This window comes from Coffea arabica, chromosome 6c (genome assembly GCF_036785885.1).
Source record: "Coffea arabica cultivar ET-39 chromosome 6c, Coffea Arabica ET-39 HiFi, whole genome shotgun sequence".
Lineage (NCBI taxonomy): Eukaryota > Viridiplantae > Streptophyta > Magnoliopsida > Gentianales > Rubiaceae > Coffea > Coffea arabica.
This window is the reverse complement of record NC_092320.1, coordinates 50,630,708-50,644,766: the sequence shown is the minus strand read 5'-3', so window position 1 is coordinate 50,644,766 and position 14,059 is coordinate 50,630,708. Positions and strand designations below refer to the sequence as shown.

Sequence of the window (14,059 nt, the reverse complement as noted above, 5' to 3'; positions counted from 1 at the left end):
AGAAGAAGGAGGAGCCCAAGGAAGAGAGTGATGATGATATGGGATTCAGCTTGTTTGATTAGGTGTTTCTCAAGCTTATTCTCTTTGAAGAAAGAATTAGGATCAGCCAGATGGAAGTTTTTTGGTATACTTTTATGTTATTTAAAGATGATTCTGATTTACTTTTATGATGTCAGTTACTGATCGGATAACTATGATGCAAAAAGTGTTCTAGATTTTCATCCATTGAAGCATTTTCTTTTGTGATCTTTTTTAAAAAAAAAACCTCCCTTCTCCCTACACTTAATGTGTACATTGTTCTCAATGTGTGAAAAGACAAAATAAGAGTAAAAGAAATACTCCCTCTATTGTGACTTAGCCTCTTGTTTTGAAACCTTTTATGACCTTTTCATGCTTGAGTTTCAACTATTACCTACATAAATGAAAGTCAAAGAATGCCAAAGTTCCATTTAATAACCATTAATTTGCAAAAAGTTGAAAATAAAAGCAACAAATTTTACTACTAAGGTCCAAGAAGTGTATCATATTTATATAATCAAATAATGAATTATATTGACCTAATGATTCACCATGCAATTAATATGCAAATATATGCTTTGAACCTCAAAAACAATTCATATGGAGTCATTTAATATGTTTATGCATCCTAAAGCACCTTTATATATTCATCATGCAAGCTTATGCATGGATGAGAATAGAGCCGAAAAGGTGAAAATGTAAACTACTATGCAAAGTTAAAGAAATTCACTTCAAAGTAGTTATGTGAGTGAAATGAAATGTGATTGAACTATTTTCACACTCAAATGAGTCTTAACACGAACTTTATGCAATTGAACTCAACAAAGATTCATGAAGATTAAACACACCAATGATGTGTTTAATGATACATTTGAATGTAAAAACTACTTCAAATGATGTTAATGGTCAGTACAAGCGTTGGATGATCAAGAAATTTGAAGTAAGTGAAGTGCATGTGTTGTGGCCATAAAAAGAAGAAAAAAAGAAGAGTTAAGCAAAGTTTCCATGTTTTTCTCCTTGGAAGAATGAATTTGTGAAGAAACACGGAGTGGAAATGCAGGCTAGTCCACGTTTTGAGTTGCGTTTCTGCTTATTTGCTGTTTTTTACAATTCTGCTCCAACAAGTTACTATTCTATTGGTTGTGCCTCATACCTCAAATCAAAACCCATTGTTGTAATGAACAATGCACCATGCCAAACACATGTAACTTGATCAAATACACTATTTTAACACAAAATCTAGCATAAAAAACACATGAATCAAAACTTGAGAGTTGTAAAAGTTGATCATTTGAGCTCCCTTGACACCTCATTTTACACATTTGACAGCAATTCTTGAATCCTAGTATAAAAACATAACAAACACACTAAAACACACATGTTAAACATAAAATCACACCAAATTAATATAAACTTCAACAAACATTGGGTGGCCTCCAAACAAGTACTTTTATTTATAGTCGTTGACCCGAGTCAAAAGTGTTTCTTCTTGAAATTCACTTTGGAGGAGAAAAGGAACTAGTTCCTTCCCAAGGGCTAAAATTTCTCTTACCATCCACCGTGGTTTGAGTTTGCCCGATCTCCAACTCATGCTCATCATCAAACAAGGAATCATTTGCATTATCACAATGTACATGAGAATTTCTTGAAAGACATTTAAAATAATTCCAAAATCTACTTGATTTCTTGCCTTTATCTTCTTGGATTTTAGGAATTTCTTGAAAATGATCAATAAAGACCTCTTTTTCTTTATTTCTCACATTAGACATGTTATAGTAAGAGCATCAATAGGAAAGTTATCTTTATACAACTCTTGTACTGCATTAACTTCTTTAGGTTTAAAAGCCTTACCGTGCCACAAGTCAAGATTTTTATTATCATTAAGATTAAACACTAGTTCTTCACCATTGACCCTAAATACCAATTTGTCTTATTGGACATCAATTATTAATGTACTAACCATGACTAAGAAAGGTCTTCCTGAAATGACAGGCATATGCATATCTTCCTTCATATCTAACACAATAAAGCCAACTGGTATAATGAATGATTTCACCTTTATAAGGACATTCTCTATCATGCCAACCGGATGCTTTGTGGGCTTATTTGCCAATTGAAGAGTAACATTTGTATCTTTTATCTCCTTCAAATCAAGCCTTTGGGCAATGAAATGTGCCATTTATGAATATGCTTGCACCTAAATCACACAAAACGTTAGAGAAATTAAGATGTCCAATGGTGCAAGGTATAATAAAACTTTCTGAATCCTCGAGCTTTGGTGGAAGTTTATTCTGCACATGTGCCGAACATTCCTTTGTGAGTGCTATCATTTCATGATCTTCAATTTTTCTCTTTTTTGACACAACATCCTTCAAGAAATGAGTATAAAAGGAAATTTGAAAGATAGCATCATTGAAAAATATGTTAATTTGAATTTGTCTAAAACTTTTAGCAACTTTTTCAAACTCCTCCCTTTTGCTTTGCTTCAAACTATCGAGAAAAGGAATAAAAAGTTAGTAGCATTCTTAGAAGAACTATGAGAGGAAGGCATATCCATATTAATTAAAACATGATCATTTTGATTTTCTTTTACCCCTTCATGAACTGATCCCTCATCTTTTCCCCCACTAGACTCACCAAGGATAGGCCCCTCTACAGTTTTACCACTTCTAAGAGTGATGGCATTAACGTGCTCTCTAGGTTTAACCTTGGTCTTACTAGGTAATACTCCCTATTGTCTAGAGTTAATGGCACTTGCTATTTGACTTACTTGCATCTCTAGATTCCTATGCATGTTCAAGAATTAATCAAGCCTTTCATCTATTCACTCAAATATCTCTGTGGTGGTTTTATCTAATTTTTCAATGGCCAATTCCCAAGCAGGTTTGGTCTCCACTAATGCTTGTTTAGGTTGGAATCTTAGTGGACTAGTTGGTCTTTGTTGGTTTCCTTGGTCCCTCTACCTAAGATTGGGATGAATCCTCCAACTTTGATTATAACTGTTGGAACAAGGATTATTTTGAGGTGGATGGTTATAGTTGTTGACAAATAGAATATAATGTAACACTTACATTAGAACTTGCATCCATTCCACTTTGTCTACCAAGCAAGTTAACCACATTATGTCATTGAACACTTAACATATTAAAGGTATCAATTTTGTACATACCTGCCAGCCTTTTATGACTACCTCTTTCATTAGTGCATTGCTAATTATTGGACTCCATTTCTTCTATCAACTTCTATGCATCCTCGAGTGACTTCCCCATAAGTACACCTCTGGTGGTGGAATCTATGGTTATTTTGGTTGGAAAAGTAAGATCATTGTTAAACGTTTGAATAATTAGCCATTCCAAAAGGCCATGGTGTGGGCATCTTCTTTAAATGTCCTTGAATCTTTCCTGAACTTCATACAACGACTCTCCTTCATTTTGATTGAAACCTGTAATAACCATATAAAATTTAGCCATTTTATTGGATGAAAATATTTATTTAAGAATACTTTAGACAATTCATTCCATGTAGTAAAAGTATTGGATAGATATGAATTTGGCATACATTTGCCTAGTCACAAAGTGAAAATGAAAATAACTTGAGATTAATTGCATCATCACTTACTCCATTTACTTTGATTATGCCACAAAGGTCTGTGAAATTGGCTAGATAAGTATTTGGATCTTCCATTGCATTTTTTTCAAATTGGCTCTATTGAACTATTTGAATGAAAACGGGTTTGATTTCAAAGTTGTTTGCATTTATGGCCAGCCTCGTTATGCTTGTTTGTGCTCCTAATTTGTCCGGCAAAGCATAGTCTCTCAAAGCTCTTTGCCTTTGGTCCGCCGTTTGGTTTGTTTCTTGTTACTCAATGGTAGTTTCTCCTACACTGTTCATCTCAAGTTGCTTTTGTTGGGCACGTCTTCTTCCTCTTCTCACTATGTTTAATTCTTGAAGGCAAAAGTTTCTTTGGTGAAGAACTTAGTACCTAAGAATAAAATTAACAACTAAAAGATAGAAATAAAATAAAGATAAAGTAACAAAATCTAGATTAATAAAGCTTCCTTTAACTCTAGTGTTATACCTAAATCCTTGGCAATGGCGCAAAAAACTTGTTAGGATCCTCTTACTTTGTAGACACTAAATTTTTGTCAATTTTAATATTTTCTTAAATTTTATCTATTTAATGAGTTATTTATTTTCTTGTATTTTAATATGCATTTTTTTTCTTTCTCTCAAAAGAGAGGTTGGTTTTAAGAAAAAAATTGAAAAAAAGAAAATCAAGAAATAAAAAATCATCCTAATCATTTTGTTTCACCAAATGCACTATTAACCCATTTTTGCACTCCATGTTGTTATTCATCTTTCTTTTCATCTTTGGTGAAAGACCATCATTTGACAAAACCAAGACACCACCTAATTCTTTTGGCTCTCTCCCGGCTCTTTCTTTTTTTTCCCTCAAGAAGGGAAGACACAAGAAAAAAATAGAGAAGGACTCCAACTCCCAACTCCTCTCTTGGCCATCTCTCTCTCTCTCAATTTTTCCACCATCACATTCTCACAAAAACTCTCTCTAAGTTCACTTTCCATACACAAGCACACCAAGCACAAAAACCCTCTCAATATCAACCACACACAAAACCAAAAAAAAAAAAAAAAAAAAAAAAAGAAAAAGATAAGAAACACTCTTTACTCCCCAACTCTCACTTTCGGCCCTTCACCCCAAAATTTCCAACATAACTCCACACGCATTTCTCCCACAATTCAAGTACAAAAAACAGAAGCAAGCAAGATATGCCTAAGGTTCAAAAGTTTTAGCAAAAGCATCAACTGAAGGATTGCCATATTTATTGAGGTATATTTTCAGTTTTTTATCATATTAAATCCATGCTTCATTGCTTAACTTTCTTTTGCTTTCATCGGTTTCCTTTGTTGATTGAGTTGCTGAAATTTGGGATAAGCCATGAATAAAAGTTAAGAAAAGAGAAATGGCCTTGTAAATGTCTTGTTTATATTTGATAAAATGCCACAATGAAAATATGAGTTGAGTTAGTGAGTCTTTTGTGCATGTTTTTGTCAAAATAGATTATTGTAGCTGGCACAAGGTCCGAAAATGTTGGATTATCTAAAAATTTTGGAGTTGTTGGAGCATTAAAAGCATTGGAATATTTTTTTTTCATTTGTGGGCAGTTTTGACTTAACGTATCATTTTGTTGTTGTTTTCTTGTCAAACTAAGGGTGTAGTTGTAATGTAGAAGTTGTAAGGAGTGTATTGGTATAAATTTTATGATTTTTGGTGAAGGTTATAATGATTTCAAAAAAATAAAAACTGGGCTGTTTTTTTTTTGACATTTTACCACTTTTGATCCATTTTTTTTTTTGTAAAAAATTAAGCCCAAAAACGGATTCTACGTGAAAAATCGAGTAAAGGGGTGTATTTTGATGAAATTTTGTGACCGGAAAGTTTGCCGGCGGCGGCCATAGCCGCCAATAGCAAGCAGTTTCAGCTCGCTGGAGAAGAAGAAGAAGAAAATGGGAGAAGGAAGAAAAAAAAGAAAGGAAAGGAAAGGAAAGGAAAGAAAAGGAAGAAAAGAAAAAAAAAGAATGGGCTAATGTTTTATTTTCAGTTGAGCTAGAGGTTTCTTTTTTCTGGGTTTTTGTGTGGACCTGAAATTTTATTTTATTTTACTTACTTTTATTTCGTTTTACTGGCTTATTTAATTATTTATTCACCCATTTACTTCGAATAATTTATTTCAACCATTTTAAATTCATTTACATGGAACAATGTTTCGTTTATATTTCTAAAACATTTTGTTAGCAAATTTAATTTTTCTGCGGCTCGTTTAGCAAGAAATAGTGAATGCACGTTTTTCGAGGCAATTTCGATCGAGAGTACATTAGTTTTGGAGAACTAAGAATGATTAATAGTAGGTTTAGAAAAGTTGATTGAGGGATTAATGGTTAAGTGTATCAAACGAGAGAGAAAGTGTTAGTGCACGACACTATTTCATGACTATTAAGAGTTGACTTTTGTGCACACTTTATGGCTACCTTTTTCATTCTTTCTCTCCAAGAAATCAAACCACAAGACTCCCTCACTCTCTCTCTCATTTTCGGCCAGCCAAGGAAAAGAAAAGGGAAAGAGAGAACTTCATCTTCTAGCTCCAAGCTTGCTTGTTCTTCATCATCCAACTCACAAATTCCTTGGGTTCTTGCTCTAGCTTGAAGGGAAGAGAGGGCCGGCTGGTTGGGGCTGTTTTGGAGAGTTTCTCACACCAAAAATCTAGGGTTTCCTCTTGTGTTTGGAAGGTATAAATATCTCCCACCAAAACTCTTGCTTTCTTGTTTCATTTCTTGGCTTTGAAGCTTGTGGCTTCCTTCTTGTTGTTGTTGGTTGGATTTGGTTAGTTGAAGTGGACTCTATGAACTCCCATCTTGGTTAAATAAGGGCTGCCATGATGTTTATGTGTGTGTTAGTGTGTTTGTAATGAGTTTTAATGAAAGAAACTAGAAGAGGAAAAAGAAAGAGAGAAACCGTGAGAGGAGAGCTAGCCGAAATTTCTGTTTTGTTCTCCTGCTTTAAACTCGAATTTTTGTTTGCTTATTTGGCTACTAAATTGCTTGATATATGTTGTATTATGTGTGCAGAAAGTGTCTTTCGAAAATCATTTCAAATGGTTACATAAAACTTGGGTTTTGTGAAAGGTAGAAATCTGGAAATTCGCAACCAGGGTAGCCAACCAGTGGTACTTTGTCTGAACATAACTCTTTGTACAAATGTTGAAATTCAGTGCCGTTTATGGCATTCGAAATTAGACATTCATAGCTTTCAAACGGTATAATAATCCCCTTCTAGTTCATTTTGAGGAAACCGTGGCGAATCGGCAAAGTGGACTGTCCTGCTTTGCCTGTTTGTCCGCATGAAACTGGGAAACTGCATCTTGTAGCTCAATTTTGTTCCACTTGTGAAAAGATTTTTAAAATGATGTCTTCTGATGAATTGTAGCATTTTGAACCTAGTTTTCAACGCTATAAACTGTTCTCAATTCAGACTTGTGTAGAGTTAGAAATGGTCTGATTTCAAAATGGTGTCAAAGCTGATAACTGGAAAATTTTCCCTTCCCTGCTGACCCAATGGTCATTTCTGTTTTGGGGTGTTTTATTTCGAAAATTTTTGTGTCATTTACCCATCAATTGCTCATTTAATGTTTCTGGAACCTTGGTTTCAAAAATAGAGCGAATTGGGGCTGATTTCATTGGACAAAACTTTTGAAAAAGAAAGAAAGATAGGGTTGGCAGATTAGCTTTGAAGAATTTCACAAATTTTGGTCGTTTCGTTAACTGCCTTCCCGAGCGCGTTTTTGCCTAAATTTCGATAGAGAGGTAGTCCACATATGGAAGTTTAAGTGTACCAATTTTTACGTAATTTCAATATCAATTCAAGGCCCAAATAATGCCCCAAAGATTGCTCTTCAAATCTGGAAATCCATTGATCAGGTTGTAAAAATCAGCCGACTTCAAACTGTTATATCTTGTTGCTCAAAACTCCGAATTTAGTTCCGCTTATTGTGTTTAAAAATTGATTTGGAACTATTGTTTTGTTTTAAATTTCAGAGGCTGATTCACTTCTTGTGAATTTTTCTGAATTTCCAAACATTGCTGAAAATCAAGACTGGTTCTGTCGTGTCTTCTTGGAACTGTAACTTTGAGCCGAATTATGAATGCTTTCTGGTTGGAATCTTGGAAAAATGTCTTCTAGGAAGGTTTAGTACTTTAAATCTAGTTTCCAACAGTGTCAAGTTTCTAATTTTTGGACTTACCAAACTCAAGATCTGATTTTGCAAATTTTGTCGCGTAAAGCTGAAATTTTCTGATTTCTTAAGAAACGAATTTTTAAGAACATTCAACTTCCTTTTGAGATTGATGGTTCAATTTAAACTCGATTTCATGGGGGATACAAGTTTCCCTTATACTTGATGTTTCCTTGGATTTAAATGAGAAACCTTAATGTTCTTTATTATGCTTAATTCTTGACCTAGAACTTGATTTCTCATAGTTCCATTCTTACTTTTGAACTTTGAATTTGAAAAGGCTTGATTCGAGGGTATAACGACTCGCTTTATTCTTTAGTATACATTTAAGAATTATATACCAACCTCTTGTTTCTTCACTTCTTAAGTGCTAAAACCCTAAGGTTTTGTCTTTCACTTTCATATAAACTTGTTGGTTCTTACCTCATGACTCGAGGGTAATCAAGAGTGTTATCCAGGAATCGAGACATATCACACGTAACTGTGAGTGTTCCCTGCATGTGTGTGTGTGACTTGTATAGTTTTACTACATGTTTACTTCATATTTCTTGTGTGTTTAAGTGTTAAATGCTTCATATAATTGCTCTTATGAAATTTTTCACCGTTTTAAGGCGAGTATGTACTTTATCATATTCGACCTACTAAAATAATGAATTTCTACCATTTAATCGTGAATTTCTACCGTTTACCGGTTTATTTGATTACTTGCGCATGTTGTAAGCTCTTAGCTGAATTGGGTCCTGCTCTTGGTTACTATCCTGCTCGAGCCAGGACTAGACTCGGTCGGGTAGGTTGGAACCCTAGGCCACCGTTTCGATATACTCGAGTATTATCACTGGAGGGATAAGGCGATGGCCAGACAAACAAAGGGAATTATTGAAGTCATAAGGTGAAGTTGACCGAAATAGTTCCATGGAAACACTGTATCCTTTTAATGTGTGTTTATTTATGTAAAATGATAAATGTCTCATTTTAATGTGCCAATGTGAAATCTTGAACCATATGTGCGTTATGCTAAACTTACTTGATTTATTAGAACTATTTGTGTGTTTTGGAACCTCACTGAGCTGTTTAACTCATTCCACTCCTTTGTTATTCTTAACAGGGTTCAAGACCGAGGGTGCTCACAAATAGTACTAAATTGTTTTCTTTTGGAGATTTCAAGTTGTATTATAGCAATGACTGTAGTACATATTCTTTTGGATTGTATTTAAGTTTGAAGGTTAGCTAATTTTAAGTATTAATGTTTTGGAGTACTTTATATGTATATTGAAAATATTTAAAGTATTCTAATTTTTGAATTATGGATTGTAGTGAGCTTCGGTGAGAGTTGGGCAGGCAGTTAACAAACTCCTCTGGTTCGTCCTTGGGGAAAGTGGAGTTGTCACAGTTTTCGTCTGGGTTTTGGGGTAATTTTTTCACTTGGGCTTGTTTCTCTTTTAATGAGGATAGCCTGTATTTTTTCTTTTGAGCCGAAGCGTCCAAACAACTAAAATAAATGACTCAGACCCTTTTCCTTTGCCCAAATCAGAAATCGAAATTTTCACTTTAGCCCCCTGATCTTTGGAGTAGTTTTACTGTGGCTCAAAAATTTTAAATCTCTTTCACTTTGGTCCTTAGTTTAATTGCATTTTGGTCCCTAAACTTTATCTTAATTAAATTTTGACCCTTAAACTTTTGAAAAATTATATTTTTGACCCCAAAAATTTTCTATTTTTTGCAATTTAGTTCCTAGTGAATTTTTTACTCTCTCTATTACAATTTTTTCTTTTCTTTAATTGCTAATTATGTTACTTTTGAATGTATTCAACTTGTAATATTTTAGTTGCCCTTAAGTTTCTTTATGCTTGACATATTAATGTGAATTTGGTACTATTATTATTGTTATTATTATTATTTCCAATTAAATTAGTACCATGATCCTTTTGTTCATTTTGAATATAAATAGAACAATTTGACTCCATTTAGTTACCACTTCAAAAGGGAGATACCCCTATTATTATTTAAATGCTCCTACGTGCTCCTACGTGTTTATACATTAATTTTTATATGTTTTGTTATTTATTTGATTTAAATGTTCATTCAAATTTTTTTGTATTCGTTTAGTTAATTTTATAATTATTTGGGAAGTATTTAAATATTTCAGGATGTAATAGATAGGTGATATTTTTGAAAAATTGTAATTAGATAGACAAATTGTGACGACCCCACCTTCTTCTAGGGTCTACCCTAGAAGTTAGCGGATCGCCTGTCTGGCTCTCGCCAGGACTCACTCAATTACATTAACTTCAGAGATAATATTATCATTGAACAACTGAACATTCACTCTTAAATACAACTCCAATCAATTGGAAACATAGATTTGTCCACTAAAAGAAACAAAATATACGTTCTAAACATCCATTCTTAATATTGCATCAACTCAAAATAGAAGATTCAACCATCTTAAAATACAAAAGAAAACGTGACTCCAATATATACACATAGTGATGGATCTTTCCAAAATAACTTTCCAATTCCATCCAATCACTTTTCAATCTCCAACTCCTGTAAGGAAAACAAAGCTAAAAGGTTGAGCTAAAGCCCAGTGAGGTTTGCCGAGCAAGTAATATTTAATAAACACTTAAATCAGTACAATTAAGCAAGTAGTGCAAATTTCACTGTACAATCACTTTCATTAAACAATTGAGGAAACACTTCACTAAACAATCACTTTTAAAAGGATACGGTGCTCACATTAGAGCCACTTCAATGCACTACACACTCCGCCGAACTCCTCTTTATAACCTCCAAAACAATAAACACTTCCCTCACTTGGATGGCCATATCAATATCAGTAATCTGCTACTCGGTGGTAATACTCGAGCATACCAAAACACTTACTCAAAGCTACCGTCCTATCCGATCAAGCCCTTTGCAGGCTCGAATAGTCCGTTGAACAGAGGGTTTTGGTGCCCAGTTCAGCCGGTGTGATAAAGTACACACACGGCTTACAGTCATGCACACTTATAATATCACTCGATCAATTATCGACCTTCAAACTCAACTAAGATGAGTGCGATAAAGTACACCCTCGACTTAGAAGGCGAGGGACAATTGAAAACACTTCACAATGAATCACTTAGCAATATTTCATAATAAACACAATTGCCATATAATTGCACTTAGGTACACATAAGCAGTTTAACACATAAATACGAAAAACACTCACCAATTATTCAAGTAACTCGAGCTTCGGGTCTGTTTCTTGGCTCGCAGCTAGTTCCTGAGATAAATATATAATTCCAAGGTAAATCTACAATTTGTTGCTATCTACCTATTATTTAAATCATTTGAATTAGGTTTGGCTTTAAATATAACTATAATACATTCAATATTTATTCTATTTTATTGTTTAAACTATTAAAATCAAGTTTGACTAAATGCAAAATATACGCGATATTTATTACTCAATATTTATTTTCCAATTTAGTTCGAAATTCCTTGACTTTATTATCTTAAATCAAGATACATACGTATTTTCCGAGTTAATAATTTATAAAATATTTATTTTAGAATTAAATCATTTTCCACTCAAGATTCTAGAATTAAGGCTTAGAAGTACTCCATTGGTCCCTTTTTAATTAATGAATCCCTAGGTTATTTGGTAATTAGATTTTATTCCACTACACCAGTCACTCAAATTTTATAGTCTTTAAAATATTTGTGACGACCATAGTACATAATTAGAGGCCACTTTACGTATATAACTATCGTGAGTTAAAAACATAATTAGAGGCCACTTTACGTATATAACTATCGTGAGTTTTTCACTCAATCGTCTTAGTTTAACTCTCCTCATGGAACTAGGTATAGCTGTTAATTCTCAGAACAATCGTAGCTATCATTTATGAAAGCTTACAGGTTGGAAATTAGAAGAAATGCTGGTTAAAACTAGTTCCTCACGGCTAGCATCTTAGCAAAGTGCATTCGGAAACAAAATGAAAGGCAACGAGAAAGGCAGCTTTGCCATCCTCCGGTATTACGATCATAATTAGGGTTACGCTTATCGGATTGAGGCAAATTTTATAGCGTTTCAAAGCTAAGATATAGGCCTACATTTCTTATGAAGATATTGATACCCAGTTCTCACATTTTCAGGGTCAAAAATGGCCGGACAGAAGCACATTCTGCTTCATTCCCTCGGCCGACATCCTGCAATCAGTGAACTTGTTCCCCCCTTCATCACTCAGTTTAGTTCCTACTCATTCCTGTTTTTTTTTTTTCTGGTTAAAGTTTAGAGGCATTAGTACAGGTTTCAACTCTGTAAGTCAGCTTTAGAAGCTAAGGTTTTGCAGGGAACAGTCAAGGAGCCGAAACCATAGCTGAACCAGGCCTTCTACTCGGCCAAATTGAAAGAAACGCATGCAGCGGCTAATTATACAACATGAAGCTCTTCAAAGTGTTTTTACTTGTATATCAATCTTCCATGCATGATCATACCAAGCTAATATATAATATATATTACAGTTTCACATAGAAACTCAAGGCCAAAATCATGAAGACAGCTAGAAATCTGTCCATTTTTCCCCTTCTCGGTTAACCTGAAAAAATTTCCAGCAGATAACTTCCCTCGGTTTCAATCCAAAAATCTAACTTTTCCCATAGTTTCTTCAACTAAACCCCTTATAAACCTGAGATAACCATAGTTCATGCATTTCTCACATTAGTTTCCAATTTTACACTAATTACAGGCTTCAACATTAGATAATAAACTCCCGTTCCTGCACTGCAGTCCAGTTCCAAAATTTTCCCTCTCTAACAGATTTTCCTTCGGTTGAAACTCAATATTCCTTGCTAAAACTAACATGCATCCTATATTTTCAGTTATATTCAAGAAATAAAAAGGTGGTTACAAGATTCTTACCTTCTCCGTTAAATTTTAATAACGGCAGATTGCTCCTGCTCGTAGCTTAGGTTTCTCCTAATATTGCAGCAGCTTTCACTCTTTCTCTCGGTTGAAGCTAATTACTGAAGAAACTAACAAAGTTTCTCTTCCTATCCTTCACTTTAGCTCTCAGTTTTGGTCGGTTAAAGAAGGCAGAAATGGGAAAGCTATTCGGATACTCTTTCTCTCGGTTGAAGCTAATTAGTGAAGAAACTAACAAAGTTTCTCTTCCTATCCTTCACTTTAGCTCTCAGTTTTGGTCGGTTTAAGAAGGCAGAAATGGGAAAGCTATTCGGATGCTCTGTTTTCTCTCTCGGTTGTTGCTGCCTAAGGAAAAAATGCAGAGTTCTCTCTCCCGGTCTCGCTCTTAGTACTTGGTCGGTAAGAAGGGAAATGAAATGTATTTCTTCACTCGGCCACCGCCCATACAATTTCACCGCTGTCCCCTTTTCCCCTTTGGTCATCATTTCATGTAGCAAACAAATGGCAGCTGTCATTGAGGTGTTATTCACCGCCCTAAGCTAAAGGCCAGCTCCTATTTTTTTTCCACCGCTTAAGTGGCTTCCATTCGGTTCCAATTTATTCAAGTTTTATGCTTCTTTCAGTTTGATTATGTAGTACCGCTAGTTGGTTTCTTGGCTGCATGGAAGATTAACCAAAGGTCTAAGGTTGGTTTGGTCTTTTTAATTTTAGTTTATTTGTTTGCCAAGAGTCCGTAATTTTATTATCTCACACATTGATTCAAAATTTTGTGTGTTCTAATTTGCATTTACCTTAAAAATTTCTTACATTGATTTTGACACATTTAGCTTTAAGAAAAGCTTATTAGACATGTACTTGTTGAATTTATTTATTTTTTTCTAACTTCTCAATTTATGGGGGTCCAATTAGGCATTTAAGGTAACCGTTTATTTGTTATGTATAATTTTTCTAATATCAAAGTAAATAAAATAAAAATAATTTTAAGGTATACACATAATTTTCTCGGGTTCTCACACAAATGTAATAGATAAGATAGATCGGTTTATTTTATTATATTTTTCCATTTTAGATTGTAATTAGGTCCTTTATTGTAATAGATAGGATAGATAGGTTTATTTTATTATATTTCCTCATTTTAGATTGTAGTTAGACTCCCCACTGTAATAGGTAGGTTTTGTGTGTTTGTATGGCTTATGTGTTATGTTCTTTATCTGCTTTCCTTAGGATTTGTACATCTAGATATTATATTTATGTGTTACGTGCTCTTATGTATTTATTTGTTTTAATTTATGCCTTATTTGTTTTACTATGTATTATTAATGCA

At 34.0% G+C, this 14,059-nt stretch overlaps 1 long non-coding RNA gene across 1 annotated transcript; it reads right to left on the bottom strand.

Annotated features, from left to right (window-relative positions):
* Positions 1–10,103: 10,103 nt before the first annotated feature.
* LOC113692038 (uncharacterized) lies at positions 10,104–13,216 on the bottom strand. Its single transcript, XR_003448843.2, has 3 exons — positions 12,733–13,216; positions 11,038–11,091; positions 10,104–10,373 (listed from the first exon to the last, which is right to left on the bottom strand). It is a non-coding gene; the product is annotated as an uncharacterized lncRNA (long non-coding RNA).
* Between the last annotated feature and the right edge of the window lie 843 nt (positions 13,217–14,059).